The 12721-nt window shown below is 48.7% G+C and overlaps 1 protein-coding gene across 1 annotated transcript in view; it reads left to right on the forward strand.

The window, feature by feature from the left end:
• The window catches only part of LOC137356254 (zinc finger protein ZFP2-like), a 255410-nt gene that overhangs the window by 40526 nt on the left and 202163 nt on the right, over nt 1-12721 (forward strand). The window lies entirely within an intron of this gene.

The raw sequence follows: 12721 nt of genomic DNA on the forward strand, positions 1-12721 counted from the left end.
GGAGTTTGTTAATATTTACAGGCGGTCTCCGGGAGTGTGTTAATATTTACAGGGGGTGTCTGGGTGTGTGTTAATATTTACAGGGGGTCTCCGGGAGTTTGTTAATATTTACAGGCGGTGTCCGGGAGTTTGTTAATATTTACAGGCGGTCTCCGGGAGTGTGTTAATATTTACAGGGGGTCTCCGGGTGTGTGTGAATATTTTCTGGGGGTCTCCGGAAGGTTGTTAATATTTACAGGGGGATCCCCGGGTGTGTGTTAATATTTACAGGGGGTCGCCGGGTGTGTGTTAATATTTACAGGGGGTCTCCGGGAGTGTGTTAATATTTACAGGGGGTGTCTCCGGGAGTGTGTTAATATTTACAGGGGGGGTCTCCGGGAGTGTGTTAATATTTACAGGGGGTCGCTGGGAGTGTGTTAATATTTACAGGGGGTCTCCGGGAGTGTGTTAATATTTACAGGGGGGGTCTCCGGGAGTGTGTTAATATTTACAGGGGGGGTCTCCGGGAGTGTGTTAATATTTACAGGGGGTCGCTGGGAGTGTGTTAATATTTACAGGGGGTCGCTGGGAGTGTGTTAATATTTACAGGGGGTCGCCGGGTGTGTGTTCATATTTACAGGGGGATCCCCGGGAGTGTGTTAATATTTACAGGGGGATCCCCGGGAGTGTGTTAATATTTACAGGGGGTCTCCGGGTGTGTGTTAATATTTACAGGGGGTCCCCGGGAGTGTGTTAATATTTACAGGGGGATCCCCGGGAGTGTGTTAATATTTGCAGGGGGTCTCCGGGTGTGTGTTAATATTTACAGGGTGTCTCTGGGACTGTCTTAATTATTGACAGGGGGGTCTCCGGGAGTGTGTTAATATTTACTGGGTGCCTCAGGGAGTGTTTTATTATTTACACGGGGGTCTCTGGGAGTGTGTTAGATTTTACAGGCGGTCTCCGGGAGTGTGTTAATATTTACAGGGGGTCGACGGGAGTGTGTTAATATTTACAGGGGGGTCTCTGGGAGTGTGTTAGATTTTACAGGCGGTCTCCGGGACTGTGTTAATTATTGACAGGGGGTCCCCGGTAGTGTGTTAATATTTACAGGGTGCCTCAGGGAGTGTTTTATTATTTACATGGGGGTCTGCGGGAGTGTTTTAATATTTACAGGGGGGTCTCTGCGAGTGTGTTAATATTTACCGGGGGGTCTCCGGGAGTTTGTTAATATTTACAGGGTGTCCCCGGGAGTGTGTTAATATTTACAGGGGGGTCTCTGGGAGTGTGTTAGATTTTACAGGCGGTCTCCGGGAGTGTGTTAATATTTACACGGGGGTCTCTGGGAGTGTGTTAGATTTTACAGGCGGTCTCCGGGAGTGTGTTAATACTTACAGGGGGTATCCAAGTGTGTGCTAATATTTACAGGGGGTATCCAAGTGTGTGTTAATATTTACAGGGGGTCTCCGGGAGTGTGTTAATATTTACAGGGGGTATCCAAGTGTGTGTTAATTTTTACAGGGGGTCCCCGGGAGTGTGTTAATATTTACAGGGGGTCTCCGGGAGTGTGTTAATATTTACAGGGGGTCTCCGGGAATGTGTTAATAGTTACAGGGGGTCCCCGGGAGTGTGTTAATATTTACAGGGGGGGTCTCCGGGAGTGTGTTAATGTTTACAGGGGATCTCTGGGAGTGTGTTAATATTTACAGGGGGTCTCCGGGAATGTGTGAATATTTACAAGGGGTCCCCGGGAGTGTCTTAATATTTACAGGGGGGTCTCCAGATGTGTGTTAATATTTACAGGGAGTCTCCGGGAGTGCGTTAATATTTACAGGGGGGCCCCAGGGTGTGTGTTAATATTTACAGGGGGTCTCCGGGAGTGTGTTAATATTTACAGGGGGTCCCCGGGTGTGTGTGAATATTTTCTGGGGGTCTCCGGAAGGTTGTTAATATTTACAGGGGGATCCCCGGGTGTGTGTTAATATTTACAGGGGGTCGCCGGGTGTGTGTTAATATTTACAGGGGGTCTCCGGGAGTGTGTTAATATTTACAGGGGGGGTCTCCGGGAGTGTGTTAATATTTACAGGGGGTGTCTCCGGGAGTGTGTTAATATTTACAGGGGGTCGCTGGGAGTGTGTTAATATTTACAGGTGGGTCTCCGGGAGTGTGTTAATATTTACAGGGGGGTCTCCGGGAGTGTGTTAATATTTACAGGGGGGGTCTCCGGGAGTGTGTTAATATTTACAGGGGGTGTCTCCGGGAGTGTGTTAATATTTACAGGGGGGGTCTCCGGGAGTGTGTTAATATTTACAGGGGGTGTCTCCGGGAGTGTGTTAATATTTACAGGGGGTCTCCGGGAGTGTGTTAATATTTACAGGGGGGGTCTCCGGGAGTGTGTTAATATTTACAGGGGGGGTCTCCGGGAGTGTGTTAATATTTACAGGGGGTCGCTGGGAGTGTGTTCATATTTACAGGGGGATCCCCGGGAGTGTGTTAATATTTACAGGGGGATCCCCGGGAGTGTGTTAATATTTACAGGGGGTCTCCGGGTGTGTGTTAATATTTACAGGGGGTCCCCGGGAGTGTCTTAATATTTACAGGGGGCTCTCCAGAAGTGTGTTAATATTTACAGGGAGTCTCCGGGAGTGTGTTAATATTTACAGGGGGGTCTCCGGGAGTGTGTTAATATTTACAGGGGGTGTCTCCGGGAATGTGTTAATAGTTCCAGGGGGTCCCCGGGAGTGTGTTAATATTTACAGGGGGGGTCTCCGGAAGTGTGTTAATATTTACAGGGGGGTCTCCGGGAGTGTGTTAATATTTACAGGGGGGTCTCCGGAAGTGTGTTAATATTTACAGGGGTGTCTCCGGGTGTGTGTTAATATTTACAGGGGGGTCCCCGGGAGTTTGTTAATATTTACAGGGGGGTCGCCGGGAGTGTGTTAATATTTACAGGGGGGTCTCCGGGAATGTGTTAATATTTACAGGGGGTCCCCGGGAGTGTGTTAATATTTACAGGGGGGTCTCCGGGAGTGTGTTAATATTTACAGGGGGTCTCCGGGAGTGTGTTAATATTTACAGGGGGTCCCCGGGAGTGTGTTAATATTTACAGGGGGGTCTCCGGGAGTGTGTTAATATTTACAAGGGGGGTCTCCGGGAGTGTGTTAATATTTACAGGGGGTATCCAAGTGTGTGTTAATATTTACAGGTGACTCCGGGAGTGTGTTAATATTTACAGGGGGTCCCCGGGAGTGTGTTAATAGTTACAGGGGGTCCCCGGGAGTGTGTTAATATTTACAGGGGGGGGTCTCCGGGAGTGTGTTAATGTTTACAGGGGGTCTCTGGGAGTGTGTTAATATTTACAGGGGGGTCTCCGGGAGTGTGTTAATATTTACAGGGGGGTCTCTGGGAGTGTGTGAATATTTACAGGGGGGTCTCCGGGAGTGTGTTAATATTTACAGGGGGTCTCCGGGAATGTGTTAATAGTTCCAGGGGGTCCCCGGGAGTGTGTTAATATTTACAGGGGGGGTCTCCGGAAGTGTGTTAATATTTACAGGGGGGTCTCCGGGAGTGTGTTAATATTTACAGGGGGGTCTCCGTAAGTGTGTTAATATTTACAGGGGTGTCTCCGGGTGTGTGTTAATATTTACAGGGGGGTCCCCGGGAGTTTGTTAATATTTACAGGGGGGTCGCCGGGAGTGTGTTAATATTTACAGGGGGGTCTCCGGGAGTGTGTTAATATTTACAGGGGGTCCCCGGGAGTGTGTTAATATTTACAGGGGGGTCTCCGGGAGTGTGTTAATATTTACAAGGGGGGTCTCCGGGAGTGTGTTAATATTTACAGGGGGTCTCTGGGAGTGTGTTAATATTTACAGGGGGTCCCCGGGAGTGTGTTAATATTTACAGGGGGGTCTCCGGGAGTGTGTTAATATTTACAAGGGGGGTCTCCGGGAGTGTGTTAATATTTACAAGGGGGGTCTCCGGGTGTGTGTTAATATTTACAGGTGACTCCGGGAGTGTGTTAATATTTACAGGGGGTCCCCGGGAGTGTGTTAATATTTACAGGGTGTCCCCGGGAGTGTGTTAATATTTACAGGGGGTCTCCGGGAGTGTGTTAGTATTTACAGGGGGTCTCCGGTTGTGTGTTAATATTTACAGGGGGTCTCCGGGAGTGTGTTAATATTTACAGGGGGGTCTCCGGGAGTGTATTAATATTTACAGGGGGGCCCCAGGGAGTGTGTTAATATTTACAGGGGGTCTCCGGGTGTGTGTTGATATTTACAGGGGGTCCCCGGGTGTGTGTGAATATTTTCAGGGGGTCTCCGGAAGTGTGTTCATATTTACAGGGGGATCCCCGGGTGTGTGTTAATATTTACAGGGGGTCGCCGGGTGTGTGTGAATATTTTCAGGGGGTCTCCGGAAGTGTGATCATATTTACAGGGGGATCCCCGGGTGTGTGTTAATATTTACAGGGGGTCGCCGGGAGTGTGTTAATATTTACAGGGGGTCTCAGGGAGTTTGTTAATATTTACAGGGCGTCTCCGGGAGTGTGTTAATATTTACAGGGGGGTATCCGGGAGTCTGTTCATATTTACAGGGGGATCCCCGGGAGTGTGTTAATATTTACAGGGGGATCCCCGGGAGTGTGTTAATATTTACAGGGGGTCTCAGGGAGTTTGTTAATATTTACAGGGCGTCTCCGGGAGTGTGTTAATATTTACAGGCGCTCTCCGGGAGTGTGTTAATATTTACAGAGGGTGTCTGGGTGTGTGTTAATATTTACAGGGGGTCTCCGGGAGTTTGTTAATATTTACAGGCGGTCTCCGGGAGTGTGTTAATATTTACAGGGGGTGTCTGGGTGTGTGTTAATATTTACAGGGGGTCTCCGGGAGTTTGTTAATATTTACAGGCGGTGTCCGGGAGTTTGTTAATATTTACAGGCGGTCTCCGGGAGTGTGTTAATATTTACAGGGGGTCTCCGGGTGTGTGTGAATATTTTCTGGGGGTCTCCGGAAGGTTGTTAATATTTACAGGGGGATCCCCGGGTGTGTGTTAATATTTACAGGGGGTCGCCGGGTGTGTGTTAATATTTACAGGGGGTCTCCGGGAGTGTGTTAATATTTACAGGGGGTGTCTCCGGGAGTGTGTTAATATTTACAGGGGGGGTCTCCGGGAGTGTGTTAATATTTACAGGGGGTCGCTGGGAGTGTGTTAATATTTACAGGGGGTCTCCGGGAGTGTGTTAATATTTACAGGGGGGGTCTCCGGGAGTGTGTTAATATTTACAGGGGGGGTCTCCGGGAGTGTGTTAATATTTACAGGGGGTCGCTGGGAGTGTGTTAATATTTACAGGGGGTCGCTGGGAGTGTGTTAATATTTACAGGGGGTCGCCGGGTGTGTGTTCATATTTACAGGGGGATCCCCGGGAGTGTGTTAATATTTACAGGGGGATCCCCGGGAGTGTGTTAATATTTACAGGGGGTCTCCGGGTGTGTGTTAATATTTACAGGGGGTCCCCGGGAGTGTGTTAATATTTACAGGGGGATCCCCGGGAGTGTGTTAATATTTGCAGGGGGTCTCCGGGTGTGTGTTAATATTTACAGGGTGTCTCTGGGACTGTCTTAATTATTGACAGGGGGGTCTCCGGGAGTGTGTTAATATTTACTGGGTGCCTCAGGGAGTGTTTTATTATTTACACGGGGGTCTCTGGGAGTGTGTTAGATTTTACAGGCGGTCTCCGGGAGTGTGTTAATATTTACAGGGGGTCGACGGGAGTGTGTTAATATTTACAGGGGGGTCTCTGGGAGTGTGTTAGATTTTACAGGCGGTCTCCGGGACTGTGTTAATTATTGACAGGGGGTCCCCGGTAGTGTGTTAATATTTACAGGGTGCCTCAGGGAGTGTTTTATTATTTACATGGGGGTCTGCGGGAGTGTTTTAATATTTACAGGGGGGTCTCCAGATGTGTGTTAATATTTACAGGGAGTCTCCGGGAGTGCGTTAATATTTACAGGGGGGCCCCAGGGTGTGTGTTAATATTTACAGGGGGTCTCCGGGAGTGTGTTAATATTTACAGGGGGTCCCCGGGTGTGTGTGAATATTTTCTGGGGGTCTCCGGAAGGTTGTTAATATTTACAGGGGGATCCCCGGGTGTGTGTTAATATTTACAGGGGGTCGCCGGGTGTGTGTTAATATTTACAGGGGGTCTCCGGGAGTGTGTTAATATTTACAGGGGGGGTCTCCGGGAGTGTGTTAATATTTACAGGGGGTGTCTCCGGGAGTGTGTTAATATTTACAGGGGGTCGCTGGGAGTGTGTTAATATTTACAGGGGGGTCTCCGGGAGTGTGTTAATATTTACAGGGGGGTCTCCGGGAGTGTGTTAATATTTACAGGGGGGGTCTCCGGGAGTGTGTTAATATTTACAGGGGGTGTCTCCGGGAGTGTGTTAATATTTACAGGGGGGGTCTCCGGGAGTGTGTTAATATTTACAGGGGGTGTCTCCGGGAGTGTGTTAATATTTACAGGGGGTCTCCGGGAGTGTGTTAATATTTACAGGGGGGGTCTCCGGGAGTGTGTTAATATTTACAGGGGGGGTCTCCGGGAGTGTGTTAATATTTACAGGGGGTCGCTGGGAGTGTGTTCATATTTACAGGGGGATCCCCGGGAGTGTGTTAATATTTACAGGGGGATCCCCGGGAGTGTGTTAATATTTACAGGGGGTCTCCGGGTGTGTGTTAATATTTACAGGGGGTCCCCGGGAGTGTGTTAATATTTACAGGGGGATCCCCGGGAGTGTGTTAATATTTGCAGGGGGTCTCCGGGTGTGTGTTAATATTTACAGGGTGCCTCAGGGAGTGTTTTATTATTTACCCGGGGGTCTCTGGGAGTGTGTTAGCTTTTACAGGCGGTCTCCGGGAGTGTGTTAATATTTACAGGGGGTCGACGGGAGTGTGTTAATATTTACAGGGGGGTCTCTGGGAGTGTGTTAGATTTTACAGGCGGTCTCCGGGACTGTGTTAATTATTGACAGGGGGTCCCCGGTAGTGTGTTAATATTTACAGGGTGCCTCAGGGAGTGTTTTATTATTTACATGGGGGTCTCTGCGAGTGTGTTAATATTTACAGGGGGGTCTCCGGGAGTTTGTTAATATTTACAGGGTGTCCCCGGGAGTGTGTTAATATTTACAGGGGGGTCTCTGGGAGTGTGTTAGATTTTACAGGCGGTCTCCGGGAGTGTGTTAATATTTACACGGGGGTCTCTGGGAGTGTGTTAGATTTTACAGGCGGTCTCCGGGAGTGTGTTAATACTTACAGGGGGTATCCAAGTGTGTGTTAATATTTACAGGGGGTATCCAAGTGTGTGTTAATATTCACAGGGGGTCTCCGGGAGTGTGTTAATATTTACAGGGGATATCCAAGTGTGTGTTAATATTTACAGGGGGTCCCCGGGAGTGTGTTAATATTTCCAGGGGGTCTCCGGGAGTGTGTTAATATTTACAGGGGGTCTCCGGGAATGTGTTAATAGTTACAGGGGGTCCCCGGGAGTGTGTTAATATTTACAGGGGGGGTCTCCGGGAGTGTGTTAATGTTTACAGGGGATCTCTGGGAGTGTGTTAATATTTACAGGGGGTCTCCGGGAATGTGTGAATATTTACAGGGGGTCCCCGGGAGTGTCTTAATATTTACAGGGGGGTCTCCAGAAGTGTGTTAATATTTACAGGGAGTCTCCGGGAGTGCGTTAATATTTACAGGGGGTCTCCGGGAATGTGTTAATAGTTACAGGGGGTCCCCGGGAGTGTGTTAATATTTACAGGGGGGGTCTCCGGAAGTGTGTTAATATTTACAGGGGGGTCTCCGGGAGTGTGTTAATATTTACAGGGGGGTCTCCGGGAATGTGTTAATATTTACAGGGGGGTCTCCGGATGTGTGTTAATATTTACAGGGGGGGTCTCCGGGTGTGTGTTAATATTTACAGGGGGGTCCCCGGGAGTTTGTTAATATTTACAGGGGGGTCGCCGGGAGTGTGTTAATATTTACAGGGGTGTCTCCGGGAGTGTGTTAATATTTACAGGGGGTCCCCGGGAGTGTGTTAATATTTACAGGGGGGTCTCCGGGAGTGTGTTAATATTTACAAGGGGGGTCTCCGGGAGTGTGTTAATATTGACAGGGGGTCTCCGGGAGTGTGTTAATATTTACAGGGGGTCCCCGGGAGTGTGTTAATATTTACAGGGGGGTCTCCGGGAGTGTGTTAATATTTACAGGGGGTATCCAAGTGTGTGTTAATATTTACAGGTGACTCCGGGAGTGTGTTAATATTTACAGGGGGTCCCCGGGAGTGTGTTAATATTTACAGGGTGTCCCCGGGAGTGTGTTAATATTTACAGGGGGTCTCCGGGAGTGTGTTAGTATTTACAGGGGGTCTCCGGTTGTGTGTTAATATTTACAGGGGGTCTCCTGGAGTGTGTTAATATTTACAGGGGGTCTCCGTTAGTGTGTTAATATTTACAGGGGGGTCTCCGGGAGTGTATTAATATTTACAGGGGGGCCCCAGGGAGTGTGTTAATATTTACAGGGGGTCTCCGGGTGTGTGTTGATATTTACAGGGGATCCCCGGGTGTGTGTGAATATTTTCAGGGGGTCTCCGGAAGTGTGTTCATATTTACAGGGGGATCCCCGGGTGTGTGTTAATATTTACAGGGGGTCGCCGGGAGTGTGTTAATATTTACAGGGGGGTCTCCGGGAGTGTGTTCATATTTACAGGGGGATCCCCGGGAGTGTGTTCATATTTACAGGGGGATCCCCGGGAGTGTGTTAATATTTACAGGGGGATCCCCGGGAGTGTGTTAATATTTACAGGGGGTGTCAGGGAGTTTGTTAATATTTACAGGGCGTCTCCGGGAGTGTGTTAATATTTACAGGCGCTCTCCGGGAGTGTGTTAATATTTACAGGGGGTGTCTGGGTGTGTGTTAATATTTACAGGGGGTCTCCGGGAGTTTGTTAATATTTACAGGCGGTCTCCGGGAGTGTGTTAATATTTACAGGCGCTCTCCGGGAGTGTGTTAATATTTACAGGGGGTCTCCGGGAGTTTGTTAATATTTACAGGCGGTCTCCGCGAGTGTGTTAATATTTACAGGGGGGCCCCGGGGGTGTGTTAATATTTACAGGGGGGTCTCCGGGTGAGTGTTAATATTTACAGGGGGTCTCCGGGTGTGTGTTTATATTTACAGGGGGGTCTCCGGGTGAGTGTTAATATTTACAGGGGGTCTCCGGGTGTGTGTTTATATTTACAGGGGGGTCTCTGCGAGTGTGTTAATATTTACAGGGGGTCTCCGGGAGTGTGTTAATATTTACAGGGGGTCCCCGGGTGTGTGTTCATATTTACAGGGGGATCCCTGGGTGTGTGTTAATATTTACAGGCGGTCTCCGGGAGTGTGTTAATATTTACAGGGGGTCTCCGGGAGTTTGTTAATATTTACAGGGGGTCTCCGGGAGTTTGTTAATATTTACAGGGGGTCTCCGGGAGTGTGTTAATATTTACAGGGGGTCTCCGGGAGTTTGTTAATATTTACAGGGGGTCTCTGGGAGTGTGTTAATATTTACAGGGGGGCCCCAGGGTGAGTGTTAATATTTACAGGGGGTCTCCGGGTGTGTGTTTATATTTACAGGGGGGTCTCCGGGTGAGTGTTAATATTTACAGGGGGTCTCCGGGTGTGTGTTTATATTTACAGGGGGGTCTCTGCGAGTGTGTTAATATTTACAGGGGGGCCCCAGGGTGAGTGTTAATATTTACAGGGGGTCTCCGGGTGTGTGTTTATATTTACAGGGGGGTCTCCGGGAGTGTGTTAATATTTACAGGGGGGTCTCTGCGAGTGTGTTAATATTTACAGGGGGGCCCCAGGGTGAGTGTTAATATTTACAGGGGGTCTCCGGGTGAGTGTTAATATTTACAGGGGGGTCTCCGGGAGTGTGTTAATATTTACAGGGCGGTCTCTGCGAGTGTGTTAATATTTACAGGGGGGCCCCAGGGTGAGTGTTAATATTTACAGGGGGTCTCCGGGTGAGTGTTAATATTTACAGGGGGGTCTCTGCGAGTGTGTTAATATTTACAGGGGGGCCCCAGGGTGTGTGTTAATATTTACAGGGGGTCTCCGGGAGTTTGTTAATATTTACAGGGGGGTCTCCGGGTGAGTGTTAATATTTACAGGGGGTCTCTGCGAGTGTGTTAATATTTACAGGGGGGCCCCAGGGTGAGTGTTAATATTTACAGGAGGTCTCCGGGTGTGTGTTTATATTTACAGGGGGGTCTCCGGGTGAGTGTTAATATTTACAGGGGGTCTCCGGGTGTGTGTTTATATTTACAGGGGGGTCTCCGGGAGTGTGTTAATATTTACAAGGGGTCTCTGCGAGTGTGTTAATATTTACAGGGGGGCCCCAGGGTGTGTGTTAATATTTACAGGGGGTCTCCGGGAGTGTGTTAATATTTACAGGGGGTCCCCGGGTGTGTGTTCATATTTACAGGGGGTCGCTGGGAGTGTGTTAATATTTACAGGGGGATCCCTGGGTGTGTGTTAATATTTACAGGGGGTCGCCGGGTGTGTGTTAATATTTACAGGGGGTCTCCGGGAGTGTGTTAATATTTACAGGGGGGGTCTCCGGGAGTGTGTTAATATTTACAGGGGGGGTCTCCGGGAGTGTGTTAATATTTACAGGGGGTCGCTGGGAGTGTGTTAATATTTACAGGGGTCTCCGGGAGTCTGTTAATATTTACAGGGGGGTCTCTGCGAGTGTGTTAATATTTACAGGGGGGTCTCCAGGAGTTTGTTAATATTTACAGGGTGTCCCCGGGAGTGTGTTAATATTTACAGGGGGGTCTCTGGGAGTGTGTTAGATTTTACAGGCGGTCTCCGGGAGTGTGTTAATATTTACACGGGGGTCTCTGGGAGTGTGTTAGATTTTACAGGCGGTCTCCGGGAGTGTGTTAATACTTACAGGGGGTATCCAAGTGTGTGTTAATATTTACAGGGGGTATCCAAGTGTGTGTTAATATTTACAGGGTGTCTCCGGAAGTGTGTTAGTATTTACAGTGGGGTCTCCGGGAGTGTGTTAATATTTACAGGGGGTCACCGGGAGTGTGTTAGTATTTACAGGGGGTCTCCGGGAGTGTGTTAATATTTACAGGGGGTCTCTGGGAGTGTTTTAATATTTACAGGGGTCTCCGGGAGTGTGTTAATATTTACAGGGGGTCTCCGGGTGTGTGTTAATATTTACAGGGTCTCCATGAGTGTGGTAATATTTACAGGGGGGATCTCCGTGATTGTGTTAATATTTACAGGGTGTCCCCGGGAATGTGTTAATATTTACAGCGGGTCTCCAGGACTGTTTTAATTTTTACAGGGGGTTCTCCAGGAGGGTGTTAATATTTATCGGCGATCTCCTGAACTTTTTTGATACTTACAGGGCACCTTAGGCGTGTGTTAATTTTGACGATTGCTGCTGGGATTGGAAGCTAACAGATATTTTCCTGGAGTCGCTCCCCTGTACACTCCACAGGGGCCTGTTTGAATCCCAGAGATGCTGGGCCTTTAGACAGAAATCCTCAGGAGAATGTTACAGGCTCAGAGTTGTGTGACAGGTTCTGACAGGAGCATTGACCTCATCGGATAAACCTCATCCAAGATGTACTCAGTCCCAGAATAAAAGCCAATGTGTATAAACTGCTGGCCAGCTTTTCATTGCTCCCATGTTCTCAGCCCTTCACTCTGCTATCGATACAGGACTGCTCATTCACTGTCAGTTAATTTAACTCCCACAGCATCCCGGCTGGGTACAGGACTGTCACTGTTCAACACTGGGGTAATGTACTGGTGGGGACAGGTCTGTCACTGTATAACACTGGGGTACAGTACTGGTGGGGACAGGTCTGTCACTGTATAACACTGGGGTAATGTACTGGTGGGTACAGGACTGTCACTGTATAACACTGGGGTAATGTACTGGTGGGTACAGGACTGTCACTGTATAACACTGGGGTAATGTACTGGTGGGTACAGGACTGTCACTGTATAACACTGGGGTAATGTACTGGTGGGGACAGGTCAGTTACTGTATAATACTGGGGTATAGTACTGGTGGGGACAGGTCTGTCACTGTATAACACTGGGGTACAGTACTGGTGGGGACAGGATTGTCACTGTATAACACTGGGGTAATGTACTGGTGGGGACAGGTCTGTCACTGTATAACACTGGGGTAATGTACTGGTGGGTACAGGACTGTCACTGTATAACACTGGGGTAATTTACTGGTGGGTACAGGACTGTCACTGTATAACACTGGGTTACAGTACTGGTGGGGACAGGACTGTCACTGTATAACACTGGGGTACAGTACTGCTGGGGACAGGTCAGTTACTGTATAATACTGGGGTATAGTACTGGTGGGGGCAGGACTGTCACTGTATAACACTGGGGTAATGTACTGGTGGGGACAGGTCTGTCACTGTATAACACTGGGGTACAGTACTGGTGGACAGGTCTGTCACTGTACAACACCGGGGTACAGTACTGGTGGGGACAGGTCTGTCACTGTACAACACTGGGGTAATGTACTGGTGGGGACAGGTCTGTCACTGTACAACACCGGGGTACAGTACTGGTGGGGACAGGTCTGTCACTGTATAACACTGGGGTACAATACTGGTGGGGACAGGACTGTCACTATAACACTGGGGTAATGTACTGGTG

This window comes from Heterodontus francisci, chromosome 45, assembly GCF_036365525.1.
Source record: "Heterodontus francisci isolate sHetFra1 chromosome 45, sHetFra1.hap1, whole genome shotgun sequence".
NCBI classification, from domain to species: Eukaryota; Metazoa; Chordata; class Chondrichthyes; order Heterodontiformes; family Heterodontidae; genus Heterodontus; species Heterodontus francisci.